The sequence below is a fragment of the Tenrec ecaudatus genome, unplaced genomic scaffold (genome assembly GCF_050624435.1).
Source record: "Tenrec ecaudatus isolate mTenEca1 unplaced genomic scaffold, mTenEca1.hap1 Scaffold_500, whole genome shotgun sequence".
NCBI classification, from domain to species: Eukaryota; Metazoa; Chordata; class Mammalia; order Afrosoricida; family Tenrecidae; genus Tenrec; species Tenrec ecaudatus.
In genome coordinates, this window is record NW_027459412.1 from 1 (window position 1) to 14,863 (window position 14,863).

A 14,863-nucleotide genomic window follows, 5' to 3' on the forward strand; every position below is an offset into this window, starting at 1 on the left:
AATCAAGTCTCAGCCTGATGGTGCCTCCTTGTAAACGTGGCCTTCTCATAAGGCATGCCCTGGGGAACCCCCTCCCTCTGCTTTCATTCTCCTGCTTGCTGGCCAACTTGAGAGCTGCTGAAGCCCTGCCATGTTACCACTGACCTTGGATCCACATGAGCTTGCCCCCCACAGCCTGTGATCTTCCTGCATTCTGCATTCTTGCATGTGGCCCCATGAGTCTTACGAGGGACTTATAGACTAGTGTAGGACTTGTGGACTTGAGTTGCAATGGGCTGAAGTTGTAAGATCTCTCCTTCTGGGCTAGAGTTACACCTCCGTCCTTGGCGCTACACGAGAAAGAATTCATGCCGAAGCCTGGCTCGTGATCCAAGTGAATTTAATGAGATTTAAAAGAAGTTTCAGGCTTTACGCAGCACCCATAAGATTCCTTTCGACCATGCAGCCTGGCAGAGACTGCTCGGGGTCACGCAAAGATCTCTCTCCCAAGTTTTCCTCCAAAAGGACTATCTCAAGTTCCTTCCCCAGTTCCTCTCTCTCTCTCCCCCTGGCTCCTGCCTTTTCAAGGATTCCAGGGCGAGGCATGGTGGACGACCCCAGATTGACCTCACTGGCTGGATTGAATTCACCTGGCCCAGGTGGGCTGATCCAAGTTAACGCCCACCAGCCCACCATGCCCACCAAGGGGAAAACCTAGGCCTTTGTTCTATGCTTGGCTCTCCTGGGCATGCGTCAATGGACATCCCATCCCTGCCTATCTGCCTAACAAAGTGTCTTGATATAAATTACTTCTTGATATAAAGTTCTTTCACCACCTGATAATAGCAATGGATGTGGAAAAAAAGCATTCAAAAACATCAAACACAGATTCCTGTTTAAGAAACTCAAGAATATAGGAAGGGAAGGAAAATTCCTCAATATAGTACAAGATAATATATAAAAAACCAACAGCCATTGTGGTGGTCAATGGAGAAAACATGAAAACAATCCCACTGAAAAAGGGGACCAGACAAGGATGCCCCTTGTACCCACTTTTATTTGACATTGTACTAAAAGTCCTAGCTAAAATAAGGCAAAGAAAAAAACATAAAAGGTATTCATCTCCAAAAGGAAGAGGTGAAACTATCGTTATTCGCAGATGATATGATTTTATATATGGAAAATCCCAAAGCTCCACAAAGAGAGTGCTGGAAATGATAGAGGAATATGGCAGAGTGGCAGGATACAAGATCAACAACCAAAAGTCTATCAGACTGCTATACAAATCTGAGAAGATCATAGAAGAGGCGATCAGAAAAGTAGTACCCTTCACAATAGCTAAGCACAAATTGAAATATCTAGGGATATAGCTGACTAAAAATAAAAAACCCAAAAGATTTGTATAAGGAAAACTACAGAATGCTATTACAAGAAACCAAGAGTGACCTCAACAAATAAAATAATATCCCATGCTCATGGATTAGAAAACTCAATATAGTAAAGATGTCAATTCTTCCCAAGGCACTATATAAGTTCAATGCTATCTGTATACACATACCATCATCTTTCTTCAAAGAATTGGAAAAACTGACCACCAATTTCATATGGAGAGGGAAGAAGCCCAGAATTAGCAGAGAACTCCTCAAGAAGAAGGACACAGTGGAAGGGCTTGCCTTACCTGACTTTAGCACATATTATACAGCCACAATTATCAAATCTGCATGGTATTGGTACAATGACAGATACACAGACCAATGATAAAGAACTGAAAACCCAGAAATAAAATTATCAGCATACAGACATGTGATCTTTGATAAGGGCCCCCAAAACAAAAATAGGAAGCAGATGCGCTCTTCAACAAGTGGTACTGGAAAAAAATTGATGTCTACCTGCAGGAAAATGAAGCAAGACCCTTACCTCATTCCATTCACAAGAATAAACTCAAGGTTGATCACAGACCTCTAGGTATAACCCTAAACTATTGGAGTCATCAGTGAGGGAATTGGTACAAACTTGAGAACTTGGGCACAGGGAATACATAGGCTATCGGAAATAGAGACGGACTCAAACACAGAAGATGCACAAATTACAAGTGCAATACGCTGAAGATAAAATACCTGTGTACATTGAGAGATTTTGCGAAGAGAGAAATAAGAGAGCTCATAGACAGGGAAAACATCTTTAGCAATGACACATCAGAAAAAGATTTTATTACTAAAATCTAGAGTGCTCTGCTACCTTCCAAAAAGAAAAAAAAAAACTAATTGCCCATTGAGGATGTGGACAAAGGACCTGAACAGAATTTTCACAATGGTAGAAATCCGAATGGCCAATAAACATTTGAGAAAATGTTCCCAATTCATTAATCATAAGAGAAATGCAAATTATAACAACTATGAGATACCACCTAACACCCTCAAAGATAACTCAAATAAAAAAAATCAGAAAGTAACAAGTGTTGGAGGGGCTTCAGTGAGATAGGAACACTCACCCACTGCTGGTGAACCTGTAGGTATGTACAGCCATTAGGGAAATTGATTTGGTGATATCTAAAACAGATGGCAATTGAACTACCTTATGACCCAGCAATCCCCCTACTGGGCATATACCCAGAAGAGGCAAGAAACAAACCACGGCCAGACATCTGTGCTCCAATGTTCATCACGGCACAGTTCACAATCAAGGAGTTGGAAACAACCCAAATGTCCATCAACAGATGAATGGAATAAAAACCTGTGGTACACACATAAAATGGAGTACTAGGTATCGCTAAAAAACAGTGATGAACGCATGAAGCACATCGCCACATGGGGAGAATTGCAGGAAATTATGCTAAGCAAAGCAAACCAAGCACAAAAGAACAAGTGCAACATGAGTCCGCTGGGGTAAACTTAAAAATGCAAAAGGGGCATAGGGGGAAAGCTACTATATACATACATTGCTGATAACATTTCACAGTTATCACTATATCTTAATATATACATTTAATTAAATGTTATGAAAACGTCACGCTTGGCATTACAGAGTTAAAGAAAGGTCACAAGGAAGAGACGAGCCCGTCAGGGTGCAGTACAGCAACGATGAAAGATACAACTTTCCTCTAGCTCTTTAATGTTTTCTCTCTCCTCTCCCACTATCATGGTCTCAATTCTACCTAAGAAATCCAGCTAGATCAGAGCATGTACACTGGTACAGATAAGAACTGGAAACACCGGGAATCCAAGACAGATAAACCCCTCAGGACCAATAATGAGAGTAGCAATACCAGGAGGGTAGGGAAAGGTGAGGTCAGAAAGGGGGGACCGATCACAATGATCTACATATAACCCCCTCCCAGGGGGATGGACAACAGAAAAGTGGGTGAAGGGAGACAGTGGATGATGTAAGATATAAGAAAATAATAATAATTTTTAGTTTATCAAGGGTTTGTGATGTAGGGAGAGGAATATATGAGGCACTGATACCAAGGGCTCAAGTAGAAAGAAAATCTTTTGGAAATGATAATGGCAACAAATGTAGAAAAGTGCTTGACACAATGGATGGATGGATTGTGATAAGAGCTGGAAGAGATGTGATAAAAAATAAGATAAAATAAGAACTGGAAGAGATAAAATGATAAAAAAGCTCTTTCACATATATATATGAAAGTCTCTGGAATTGTTGCACTAGCCAACCCAGTCTAACACTGGGTCTAGCTACAATGATGGATCTCAACACAGAGGGGACGTTACGCCACAAAGAGGCAGAGAGGAAAGTCATGGGGTGATGGTTTTAGATACTGATGTGATGCAGCTATGGGCCAAGGAAGAAAGATTGCCAGCAGGCACATGAAGCCTGGAGAGATGAATGGAAAGGATTCTTCCTCAGAGCCGCCAGAAGGAGCCAGTCCCTTCAACACCTGGGTTTTTGACTTCTAGCCTCTAGGACTGTGGGAGACAATTTTCTGGCGTTTGAAGCCACTCAATGTGTGCTAAATTTGTTAGTGCAGGTCTAGAGAACTAAGGAGGAATTGTTTCAGGGTAAGATTTACAAAAACATCATGAAATTAAAGAAACTGGAGGAGCCTGTGGTTTAAGAAATGTTTGACAGCTCATGGTACAAGCATCAGAGTGATAGTATTAGCTGAGCGCTGGTAATCATATGTAGTCAGATGCTTGTCTGGCCAAATTAGCACCAGTCTCAGAAACCACAACAATAACGCTTTCCATCAATTGCTTTCAAAATCTCATGGAAATGAAATCATGATGATTGTGAAGGTAATCACATTTTTCCCCCTGGACTTTATAACCCAACATTGGTGGGTGTCTTTATTTGAGCAGATAGGTAATATCATTTTATTACTGATGTATGAATGAAAGTAAAATACATGGCTACTGATGGAGGCTACAATTCTGCCACTGCAAAATGAGCTCCCCTGGCTGAGAATCATCTGCACATTCCCTGTTGGAGACAAAGGAAATGAACATTTAAAGACAATTTTAAAGTTTATTTTAATACTATGCAGAAGTAAATGATTATATCTGACTCTGGGTTTCTGTGAGAAAGTCCAATATTTTGTTCTAACATTTTCCCATCAAACATAGTAAAAAAAGTTGGGTTGATGTGTTCTGCAATCTGACATTTAAGGTTATGTTTTTAAATTTTTCATGTTTCTCATGTTTCTGATTCATGATATTGTGCAACGAAAGCATCTCTATTTCACTTAGTATTCTGTTGAATCTGCAGAGATCTTGCTACTTTAAATGTATATGCACCGTTCTACCAGCATAAAAATCAGCCATTAAATTGGAATGATGAAGTAGTTATTTCTGGGTGTGAAAGAGATTAACCAGGCTTACTTCCTCCCGCAGAGACTACCTAGCTGACATGCTGCACGTTGACAACCAAATAAGAGATTGACAGATGCAAAGAACGCTCATGTCCTGTCAGACATCCATTGGATTTTTCCAAATATAGTAAACGATCTTTGGCGTTTTAAGATGCAGTGCAGTAATGCTACCAATCCATTAATTACTAAAGGCACAAAGGAAGGTCCTTAACCATGATGTGGATGGATAGCTATTTAGGAAACTAAGGGCTAGAAAGAGAGCTATTTAGTATTAATGAGGTTATAGAGTAACTTGATTCATTATGGCAAGTAGCTGAAATTGAATGGAACAAAGTTCATTACTAGATCTGATTTCCAGAGTGAGAAACAGTGAAGATGTTGTGTACAAAAATACCTCCCTCACAGCGTCACTTGTATTTATTTCCTTAAGATTTCTTATCAGTAAACGTTATCCTCTTCCTAAATGCTTTTCTTAAGGCAGTATACAGATATTTGAAAAGAAATCATTTATGAGCTACACAATGAAACAGAAAACTATATTTATTTTAATAATTCCTGTAATACAATTGTGAAAATGGTGTGAAAAGGGTTGGGGAAAGTAGAAAATCACCATTAACATCAGCCAAAGAATATGACTATGATGTAGATCTCAGATAAGCCTCTATCCTCCGACCCGATTGCCAATTCTGACATGACCTCTGTCTCTCACGGCGCTCTGCTTCTCTGCTGTATTCCAGCATTCGTGAAAGTGGCCACTGAGCACTCCCAGACAGCATTTTGGTTTATTAGGGAGGTAACAAGTTACAATTCCTGATCAGGAAAGCTCCCGATACAATTCTTCAATCAGGACAGCCTTTTCTCAGCCACGGCTCCAGAGACACCACTCTCTGCTCCTGCGCCCTCAGCCTGGCCCCTAACCTGCTCTGGCAAGTGGTACCAACTCTTGAACTGTGTCAACAACAGCTCAGAGGTACCCCACTTCTCCAACCCGCCTCTTGCCAAAGGCATTCCGATATCTCACTCTGTGGGCTGGGAAGTCCACCGCACCATTTCCTTGCAGTCACTTGGCTCTGCGTCTGCTGCTGCTATTTCTGTCACTGGTCCTCACTGCTGCTCCTTGTCTCCCGTGTCATAGGTGTCTATCTCCTGGCTCCAGGAAGTTCAGCATAGAAAGGTCAGCTCCAAAGGATGCACTAACTCTTCCTTCTTGATTATAGTACGATCCTTCTTTCTAACTCTGGGGTGGCTCATTTTTATCCTGCACTGTAGGCCCTGCAGGCTGGCATAAGTTACCAACCCCCATATTACCATATCATGCGCCTATTTGCATGGTCCGACCCCTAGAAGTCATCTTATCAACAAGCTATCCAACCCTTTTGGTGTACCACAGACACCTCATAATTGCATAATCATGCTCAGTCATTTAGTACGATTAATAAAGAATATAGCTGGAAGGGCCGTGTTAAGTAATTCACTGAACTGCAACCATCTTACTTCTTTAAAAAAACAAAAAACTGACCTTACCTTAAAATTCTTTCAATGACAAGATGCAAAAATCTCATCAAGCTCGTTGCTGTTTACTTTCCACGACCAATATCATTAAAATGAAATGCCGAGAATTCAATTCATGTAAATTTTTTTCAGTTAAATTATTTATAATAGGAAATTCACCTTTCTGAAGTGAAATAAATGCAAATTTATGTTGGTATATGGCTAGAGTGGTAAAAAGTCTTCAAGGAAATGTAAAATGTAATTGGAAAATATAGGAATGATGTTTGGGTGATGCAACAAACCAATCAGCATAAATTGTCTCGCTTCCAAAATGATCACTAATATTGATTCTGTATTGTCCATAAGAGTCATATTTTTCTATTTAAGACACATACTCTAAAGGAAATTAAGATCAGCAAGAACCATGGGCTCAAGCTAATCTGAATAATGTGGACATTACAACTTTACTACGTCCCCACCCCTCAGGAGAGATCTTTAATGACATACTGAACACGGAAGACACGTTATTTAGCTTCCCTAACTGGCAATCTTGTGACTTTGGCTGTTATGTTAACACTCTGAATATCATCCCCCTCATCTTTACTAAAACAAAAATTTCAAATTCACAGCCATCAAGGTGACTGTGACTCATTGAGACCCTGCATCTTTAATTAGTCAGAGTTTACATAGACCACATATTAAGTATAAGGCCTGAGACTATCGTAAGCCTTTTAAAAGTATCAGGTGAAAGAGTGTATTGAGAATTCTTGGTACATTAAAAGTATTACAGGGTGGCCTTGCTTTCCTATAAACATGAATTCAAGATCGCCTACGGAGAATTCATATCGATTCAAATGCAAAGGCTACTCAAGCCGGGCTGCTGTGACTGCTCCTAGTCAGTGGATTTCTCAGAAGCATGGAACCGACTAACATTTCTGAGTTCCTCCTACCTAGGCCTTTATATGTTGTGGGTGTGCGCCATGGAGAAGTTCTGGCTCACTGCAGCTCCGTGGGTAAAGTCCTGTGACATCTTCACAGCTGCTGCTGCGTTTGAGTCCACTTTTACAGCCGTCTTCCAGAGGTCCTTCCTGTTTCTTCTGATGCTCTTCTTCAATGAGCAGGGTGCCCTTTTCCAGGGGTGGGTCCCTCCTGAGGACATGTCTGAAGAATATAAGGGAAGTTTTTGTTTGTTCTGGAATTCCATAGTCTGTTAAACATTGTTCGAAAACACCACAATTCAAAGCTGTCAGCCCTGCGCCAGCCCTGGTTCCTCATGGTCCCACTTTCCCAGGCGTACGAGGGGACTGAACAAATCCCAGCGTGAGTCAGGTGCACCTTAGTTCGCAAAGCAACATCCTTGCTCTTTGATACATTGTATGGGCTGACTTAATCCTCTAAATAATTCATAGAAATACATTTTGATAGCCACATTTTATAAATGAGACATGAGATTGCGCGGCTTGAGGAGTCCGGAACAGTTGAGTGTCCTTTGGCAGTTTCTGTCCTCCCGGAGCCTCATTCTGCACATACAAAACAAGTAGCTATCTAATCGACAGCTGGAGAAGCAAAGAGAAGTGAGGTCACACTCAGGAATCAAGCGCAGGAAGGCACTCGATAAACAACAGCTTGGGCGAAGTGAAGCAGCGAAAAGATACAACTTTTTCATGGTTCCTTCAACGCGTTCAGAGATTTAGAACAATTGGTGCTGTCAGTCGCACAGTAGAACGTACATGTAGAATTAAAAAAGGTTTTGTTCTTAAACAGGATGAGCATGCAGAAAAAAAGTGTCTGAGGGGAGAAAATAGATGTGAAATATGTCTTTCAATAACAGTCTGATTGTTTTCCTAACAGATTCTACCAGTGCATTCAACATAAGATGAGCATGTGTCCTTGGGTCTTCTGCTTGTTTGTCTTTATTGTTTTCAATGGTCCTCATAGAATAATTTTCAAATGTGTAAAAACCCCATTAAATGTAAAACACTGAATTCTTTATTAGAAAGTCATGGAAACCATATCATTAGCTTTACTTGCTATTTAGAAATTGAGTAAGGAAGCAATTTTAAATATCTAGAAAACCAAATTCATGACCTCAGAAAAGGCAATAATTGTGTAAATTAAAATGCTTTCCCCCACTCCAGTCGGTACCTTAATCTTCGGGTGTAACTGCTGTTTGCAATATGAGTAACCTGAAGGAAGAATCACACATCATTTTACCTTAGTGCCAGCAAACTCTCTCCAGTTGGCAGCTATTAATTTCTAGTCAAATTATCCTGGAATAGGGTCACAGAGAACTGATGGTTTTATTTTACATTCTAGGCAGTGCTGTGTCCCCACTGAAAGCAGTACTTTGTAAAGAAACTGCAGCCAAACATGCTGCGTGTCCTCTCGGGAAATCGTAGCCAGCTCATTTCCTGTACGGACCCCTCGCCTGCTCTCACTTCCCCCGAACGACAGTAAAATCATCACCGCTTTGTTTAGATATTTGTGGCAAGGAGTGAAATGTTGTATTCTTATTGTTTTGAATCACTGTGACCTCGGGTACAAAAGAAGAATGTCATCGCCAGGCCTGTGCCATCTCCACCATCATCGCTAGCTTTGAGTCAATTGGGGCAGCCACTGTGCCCGTCTATCTTGTTGAAGGTCTCCCTTTATTCAGTGACCTTCTACTTAGCATGGCATCAAGGAAGTGGTCCCTCCTACTGTCATACTCATAGGACCTGGGAAGAATTCTCGCTGAAAGTGCAACCAGAATGCTCCTGCCGAGCATACTCTGCGCTTCTTTCAGGACAGGGGTAGTCCTTATTTTGGTATGCAATATTCATTGCCAACACCAGAGTTCCTTATTTCCCTCACTCGTGGTTCCACATTCATGAGTATTTTATGCAATTGACAGTACCCTGGGTCGAGTCAGGTGGCCCTTAATCCTCAAAAAGGCATCTTGGCTCCTTATCGCTTTCAAAGGCCTTTTGCAATTGATTAACTCAATGCAATATGTTGTTTGCGTTCTTGACTGGTTCCCAATAAAATGAAATCCTTCACAGCTTCAATAGTTTCTTCATTTAGCATGTATCATGATGTTTATTGGTCCAGTTGCGAGAGCATGGGCTTTCTTTATGTTGAGGTACATCTCTTACTGAAGACTGCAGTCTTTGAGCTTCATCAAGGTGCTTGAAATCCTTTCTGCTTCAGCATGTAATGTGGCATCACCTGCGTATTTCAGATTATTAATTAGTTTCCTTCCAGTCCTGATATGGCCTTCTTCTTATAGCTCAATTTCTGAAATAATTTGCTCAGTTTATAGATAGAATAATTACAGTGAAATTACGCAACCCTGACCCACACCTCTCTTAATTGCAACCATACAGTGTCATCTTGTCCCATTGGTCTGTGTCCAGGGCATACATGAGTGAGAGGTCAACATTGAGACACTGACGGAGATAGGATTGGGACAAAGAATGTGAGGTTAAGAGCGGCTTTATTAGGGCAGGGAAAGAGCTGCCGGGCTGGAAGGGAGAGCAGAGAAAGGGACAGGAGCATCTTGAGCTCCTGGGAGGTTCCAAGACCCAACGAGTTGGTTCAGGGAAATCACAGCTTGTCGGTGAGGCCGTGGGAGATATACATGCAGGGCTCGAGATAGGGAGGTAGACGTTGACAAAAAGAAGAGAGATTTTTTTCCTTGCAGCTGCAGGTCCTTGAGTCAAGATGCGATCCATGGGAAGTGCCTTTATTGTTTACCGACCCACCTACTCCCTGGAGTGTTGGGACAGGGGCTGCACAACCTTGGTGGAGAGACAAGCTCCTTGGAATGTTGGGGCAGAAGATGCATACTTCAATAGGTCATTTATCCTCCTGAGAGGCTGGCAATGGGGGCCTTGAATTTCTATCCTCCTGAGGAGCTGGAGGCAGCTGCCTAATCTGGACCCGGCCCAAACAATGAGCACAATTAAGTGTCTGGAATTCCTACCTTTCACAATGTTATGCATAATTCGTTATAATCCACAGTCAAATGCCTTTGCAAATGCCTTCACTGGTATTAAAATACAGGTAAGCATCTTTCTGGGATTCTCTTCTATCATGACATGATAACGATATCCCTAGCATTTCTGGCAGTATCTCCTTGTTGTATTTACTACAATCGTTTTCAATTATTTTCAGCAAAATTTTACTTGTGTGTGGTATTAATGATACTGCTTGATAATTTCAACTACACAATTAAGGATCTCTTCCAGTTCCTCGGCCAGGTTGCTGTCATTGAAATGTCTTGGCAAATAATGCAGTGTTGCATCATTCAAAAAACATCTCAATTGATATTCTGTCAATTTCTGGAAAAGCTTGCTGCTCGCCATTGCTTGGGCTTCGTCCTTCAATACCATCAGTTCATGATCATATGCTACCTCCTAAAATGGCTGACTGTATGATAAATCATTTTGGTACCATCTTTGGATTTCTCTCTTCTTTTTATGCTTTCTATATCACTCAATGTTTTGTCCACAGAATCCTTAAAAATTGCAAGATGAGCCAGTCAGTTTTCAGGGTAGCAATGATGAAACATACAACTTTCCTCTACTTCTTAAATTTCTTCCTCCACCCATTATCATGATCCCAATTCTACCGTATAAATCTGGCTAGACCATAGGATGTACACTGGTACTGGAAACATAGGGAATCCAGGACAGATGATCCTTTCTGGACCAGTGGTGAGGGTGGCGATACCTGGAGGGTGGAGGGAAGGTTGGGTAGAATGGAGGAGCTGATTACAAGGATCTACATATAACCTCCTCCCTGAAGGACGGACAACAGAAAAGTGGGTGAAGGGGGACATCGGACAGTGTAAGATATGACAAAATAATAGTAATTTATAAATTATCAAGTGTTCATGAGGGAGGGGGGAGTAGGGAAGGAGGGGAGAAAATGACGAGCTGATATTAAGGGCTCAAGTAGAAAGCAAATGCTTTGAGAATGATGATGGCAAAAAATGGACAAATGTGCTTGACACAATGGATGGATGTATGGATTGTGATAAGAGTTATATGAGTCCCTAATAAAATGATTTTTTTAATTGCAACTGAAGGCTTGAATTTTTTTCTTCTTCAATTCTTTTCAGATATGTCAAGTGTGGTGTGTTCTTCTCATCTAGCTTTCCAACACTAAGTCTTTGTTCATTTTATAATACTTTTCCTTATCAGCCACCATTTGAAATCTTCTGTTTAGCTCTTTTGGTATCAGCTGGTATCAGCTCTTTTGCTTCATCATTTCTTACATTTGCTTTAGCTCTTCTATGTTTAAGAGTTCTTCTGACATTCATTTTAGCCCTTTCTTTTTAATGAAATTTTTAATTTCCTCGTGTGCAATGTCCTTGATGCCATCTGAAAATTCTTATTGCTTTTTTCACTAGTGTTCAATTAGTATCAAATCTATGCTTGAGATAGTCTCTCATTTCAGGTGGGAGCTACTCAAAGTTGTACTTTGGCTCTCATGACTTGTTTTAATTTTCTTCAGCTTTGACTCAAATTTCCATAGGAAAGTGGGTGGTCCTATCTGCCTGATGGCATTGATTTTTCCATTGTCTCTTTCCTCAGAGGAAGTCAGTTTGATTCCTGTGCGTTTCATGCAACGAGGGCCCTTTGTGTAGTTGTCAGTGTTATTAAAAAGGTCATTTTCCAATGAATAAATTATTGATTTTGTAAAAGTCTATTATATGATTTTTTGCATCAGTTCTACCATGAAATTAATATTTTCCTACTTCTAATCATTCTGTGTTTCCAGATTTTGCATTCTAATCACCAGTAAAGATCAATGCATCGCCATTGCATATTTGCCCAATTTTAAATTGTGCAAATTGTTAAACATTTTAAATTTCTTCATCTTTGGCCTTAGTAGTTGGTTTATAATTTTTATAACTGTCATAATAACTCATCTTTCTTGTAGATGAAGGAATATTATCCTAACACTGACAGCATTGTACTTCAGGATAAATTCTGAAATGTTCTTTCTGACAGTGCATGGTTGCCATCCCTCTTCAATTCGTCATGTTTGCATAGTAGTCAGCTAAAAGGGACTGGCATATGACAATTTGAATCAGACAATCACCTGACCTACTGTGCATCCAAGTGTATCTTTCATGTTTTACTATTTCCGATTTTTCTAGATTCATAGTTTGTCCCTTCCACACTCTAATCACTAATGAAAGTTTGCAAATTTTTCTTCTCATCAGCAAATGTAGGTCCTGAAAGCTTGACGGCATCTATGTTTTTGTTGTTGACTCTACTTTGAAGAGGCAGTTCTTCTTTCCTATTTGGAGTGCCTTCCAACCAAAAGGACTCTTCTTTCAGCACAGTGTAAGCTATGTCAGACTGTGATTCAGAAGGTTTTCACTGGGCTAGTTTTCAGAAGTGAAGCTTCTTCCCAGTTTTGCTTAGTGTGGAAGCTCCACTGCAACCTGTCCACTATGGGCATTTGCTGGCAGGTGAAATATCAGTGGCCTGGCATCCAGGATCATAGTAACATGCAAGTCATGTTATAAGACACAAACTGACAGACAAAGGCTGGGAGTGAGATGTATAAAAAATTGAACTTAGCTAAAATTACATGTCTGGTTATATGTCTGCACCAGGAACTTAGGCTGTAACTCTTTTTCTTCGCTCTTCAGTCCGCCGTGTGCTATCGTCTGGGCGCTGTAGCATATGGAGATGCATAAGGAGCTCTGACTATACAGTGACAACAGTGCTGTGCTCCCCAACAAAAGGTCAGTGGTGGGAAGCCAGGAATTACTAAAGAGTTTTGTTAGCGAAAGGCATTTTTTCCTCAGTTCCAGATAGTTGATCCTTGTAATATGGGATATATCATGGTTGAATTAATAACGTTAGTCAACTAATAGGCAATTCTTTCACTTGACTCACAGAAAATTTAGCCAAATTCCGTTTTATCCTGTGGCCTGTGTATAATGCCAAGCAATTCTTTTTAGATTTTGCAAAAATTGTGGTGCTCATTCATGTGCACAAATTAGATTAAGTATAAGAAGCTTGTTGGAATTTAATAGCTGCAGGATGAATTTAAAGAGCACCACAGTATAACGGAAACAGCATGATGTTTGCATTCTGAAGACCTAGTATCCATGTGGCCATGAAGCAAAGTGTGTTGCTTTGTCCTGCGTTTGGATCCTGGAGCCACCAGCAGCCTGCCTTCTGGCTTGTGCCAGCCTTGGATTTATTCACTTTTGCCAGTCACAAACCTGACCTGCTGACCTTGAATCTGTCTGAATCTGCAGCCTGTGGTGCTCCTGCTGATGCTTGGTTTATCAGCTGTTGAAGCTATGTGAGTTAGGAGAAGCCTCCAACTTAACATCTGACTTGAAACTAACTTGGGCTTACCCATTTCTGCGGCTAAGTGAACCATGTGCCTGATGTAAAGTTATGCCTACATACACATGCAGAAACATCTCTAGTTTGCTTCTCTAGAGAACGTCACCTGACACATGGACTACAAAGCACCAACATATCATGATAATTTTAGCAACTTTATTGAGACATAATTTGAATACTAGTCTAAAAGTATGTATTTCCATGGTTTTTAGTATATTGACAGTTTTGAGCAACAATCTCCATAATCTAAATTTAGAACATCCTCAACTCCCTAAAAAGTAGCCCACACCAATTAGCAGTTACTCTCAATGTCCCCTACTTTTCCCACTTCCATTTGCAAACACAACCTAATTAATTTTTATTGCTATTGATTCAGCTATTCTGGATATTTTGTATAAACATAATTAGATAATATGTAGTCTTTGGGATTGCTTTCTTTCCATTAGGATAATGCTTTGAAAAATCATCCATACTCTATTTTATGTCAATGTTTAATTTCTTTTAATTGTCGAAAGAAACTTCACTGTATGGCTTACCATTACGTACATAGACTCTCAATTCAAGAACCCACCCAGTATAATATTGCTAATCATGCATTTTTTTGACCAAGTTTATTTTAGCACTCAGTGACCCTGGCTGAATGGTACAGACCACCTGGATTTTAGATTTTGTCTTTCAAGGTGGACAGCACTTTTCATAATCCACATCAGAATTATGTGATTTGAAAACCCCACTATGGGACAGGACTTTACCTTAAACATAACTCTTGCAAAGAAAGGAACGTAAACACTCCATTGGAGTTAAAGCTGAAACACCCCAGTGTGAGAAGCAGCAGAACCCTGCAGCCTGAAGTAGGACATTTGGATGCTCGTGGACGTTGGCTCAAATCTCTGGCTTTTGAGGTTTCCCATTAATTGGCAACTGAAGACTGCCATGTACTGGCCAATTTCACCCCACCTTGTCTTCTGTGACATGTGTTAGTCCTGCAGACGTGATTTTCCATTTGTGAATCAATGTGGCTGAAATTGTTGCCCTGTGTCTAGCCCTCATTTTTTTCTTAAGCAGCTTTAAATTACTGAAGTTTATATCCTGTACAAGTGAACATCCCATGTATTTAAGTGTAAAAAGCATTCCCACATATGTATATTTTTCCTTTAAAGTGCTTTAAAGTTTGTGCCATTGCCTAGATAAATTATGCTATTAT